The sequence below is a fragment of the Pteropus vampyrus genome, unplaced genomic scaffold (genome assembly GCF_000151845.1).
Source record: "Pteropus vampyrus isolate Shadow unplaced genomic scaffold, Pvam_2.0 Scaffold74, whole genome shotgun sequence".
Lineage (NCBI taxonomy): Eukaryota > Metazoa > Chordata > Mammalia > Chiroptera > Pteropodidae > Pteropus > Pteropus vampyrus.
Window position 1 is genome coordinate 2,980,515 of NW_011888855.1, and position 2,642 is coordinate 2,983,156.

The window sequence follows — 2,642 nt, forward strand, 5'->3', positions numbered from 1 at the left end:
TAAATCTGTATAATGCTTTAGGTAATATGGTCATTTTAGCTATGTTGATTCTTCCAATCCAAGAACACGAAATATCTTTCTATTTCTTTGTATCTTCTTCTATTTCTTTTAATAGGGTCTATTTCTTTTAATAGTTTTCATTATATAGGTCCTTCACTTGTTTCGTTAAATTTATTCCTAGGTATTTTATTTTTTATGGTATAATTGCAAAAGGTATTATTTTTTCTACTTTTTTTTCTGACATAGAAGTTCAGTATTTTATTTCTCCTTCATTGAAACCTTTGTACATTCCAATAGCATATATAGTCTGCATTGATGAGTCTGAATCAAATCATACAGCTAAAAAGATATTTCTAGACTTGCTTGTAATTTGTAAATAATAGAGACTAACCATTAACATCTCTAAGTATATATTTGAATTTTTCAGAAATAGTAACTATACTCAGGCTGAGAAGTTGATCTTTTTTTTATGTCATTATCTTATTTTGAAATAACATATTTCATAGTTTTTGTGTTACCATCTAGTGTTAAATCTTTCTATTATTTATATTTTATAGAAGTAATTTCTAACATTTGAGTGCTTACAAGCACTGTTCATTTTATTCTCCCCATAACTTTAGAGTTGAAGGTAATATCATTAGCTTACCTTTACAAACAAATGAACTGAGATAGAGAGGTTATGTCACTTGACAATGCGTGATTAAATTGAGATTTTCATCTCAGGCAGTACAGTATGTGATTATTATTAAAAATAAATTCAGATGAAACAGAAGAGTGTAGTAAGTACATAAAGCAAATGTTCTTTCAGTTTTTTCTTGATAGTTCTATTTCCAGCATTGGAAGTAGGCACTATTATATTTTGTCTGTATTTTTAGACCTGTTTAATATTTAGACCATACCACCTTTATACACATTTATATATATTAACATTTTCTAATACCCATTTTAATGATACATTAAGTATTTCTACCTGGGAAGCAACATGACACAGTCAGAATAGGTGACTTATTCTTAATGTTTTGAATAATACTGAATCGTACAAAAATAAAAAATGTTTATAAGATATGTCAGGTTTAAAGAAACACAGTGTAAAGAACATTTATACACCCACTCCAGTTATTGTAGAAGAACATTACCAACAACCTTTAGTTCCCTGCGTGCCTCCCAGTTCTGTCTCTTCCTCTACTTATTCAGAAATAATGACTAATCTAAACTTAATGTATATTGTTTTTTTTACTTTGCTTTATAGTTTAACCATCTCTCAAACATATTATTTAGTTTTGAATGTTCATGTACTGTACATAAGTACAAATCTTTAATTAAATGACTGCTTCTTGTCCTCATCTATATTTTATAAAATTTTAATTGAAGACTTTCCCATCTTTAGTCACCATATTCTTTAGAGTTTCTTATCATGTGATAAAAATATAGCTTTTCTCACAGTAAAAATTAATCTGATTTTTAAAAATTTTACAATTCTTCTAATGGCACTGGTAATAATGAAATTAGCAGTGGTTATCTTAAGTTATTGTACTAGCTGTGCTCTTATTTCTTGAGGTTGATGAAAGCCACCTAGAGTCAGCCATTTCCCACTTAAGATGTATCATATAAATCAGACTTGGTTTATCACCAGCATTTATAAAACCAGACCAAGGGAAAGAAGTAGGGGCTAGGGACACATGCATGGTCTTAATACAGTGAGTGTTTAGCCTGTTAATCTGATTTTCTAAAACCTGGTGTACATGTGCCTATCTGAATGTATTAATTACTCAATTCCTTTACTATTAGAATCATAAAAGTTCTATCGTCATTTTTTCCCAAACTTTTATTATCTATTTCCTCTTTAACTCCAGAAATAAGTCCAGATTAACAAAAAACCATGTTCCTTCTTCCAACTTCTGAGAACAGTTTTGGCAGAAGATAACCATTAAATGTCCAGATAGGTGATATATTTTTTAATCACATATTTGTTTTGCTGCTGTGATTATCCACATTCTCCATGCATCTAGAATATCTGTTGCATATTTATTTCCCCCCCAAATATTGCTTTTTTCTTTCACAGTGTTAATTGCCTTTAGACTATCATCTCCCACTGCTACTCCACCCACAAGTCTTGAATTTTTGTGCTGATAAATGTAATTATCTTAATCTCTATTTTAATCTCTAGTGCCAGTTTATTTCCTATTCTTGTATTCAAGTCATAAATAGTGCTGCAAAAGTCTCAGATATACTCATGAGAACATATAAATTTTGTTATTTTAAAACCAAGCTTATTTCATTATCTACACTCTATGCAATGAGACAGATACATAACCAGGACATAAGTCCTATATGTATATATTTTTATGGCACATGTATGACAAATGAATGTACATATTGTTCCTGATCATCACCTTTAGTTTCCCCTGATAATTACTAAAATATTTTCTACAATTTTTCTTCCTTTTTACAATACACCTTTATCCTACATAGTATGTGGGTGTCCAACGTAATTTAGGATTGTGTTCTCATGGTTTCAAATTTCACTTTTACATTGATAAATTCACTCTATTGCCTACCAAAAATATTCATACTAATTTCCTAAAGAATCCTTTCCTCTTGTCTATAGGCCACTTAATATTTAGCCATCATCTACGAAATAC

At 29.6% G+C, this 2,642-nt stretch overlaps 1 non-coding gene across 1 annotated transcript; it reads right to left on the bottom strand.

Moving 5' to 3' along the window:
• Window positions 1–1,621: 1,621 nt before the first annotated feature.
• Window positions 1,622–1,752, bottom strand: LOC111741183. Its single transcript, XR_002780924.1, has one exon. It is a non-coding gene; the product is annotated as a small nucleolar RNA SNORA72 (small nucleolar RNA).
• Between the last annotated feature and the right edge of the window lie 890 nt (window positions 1,753–2,642).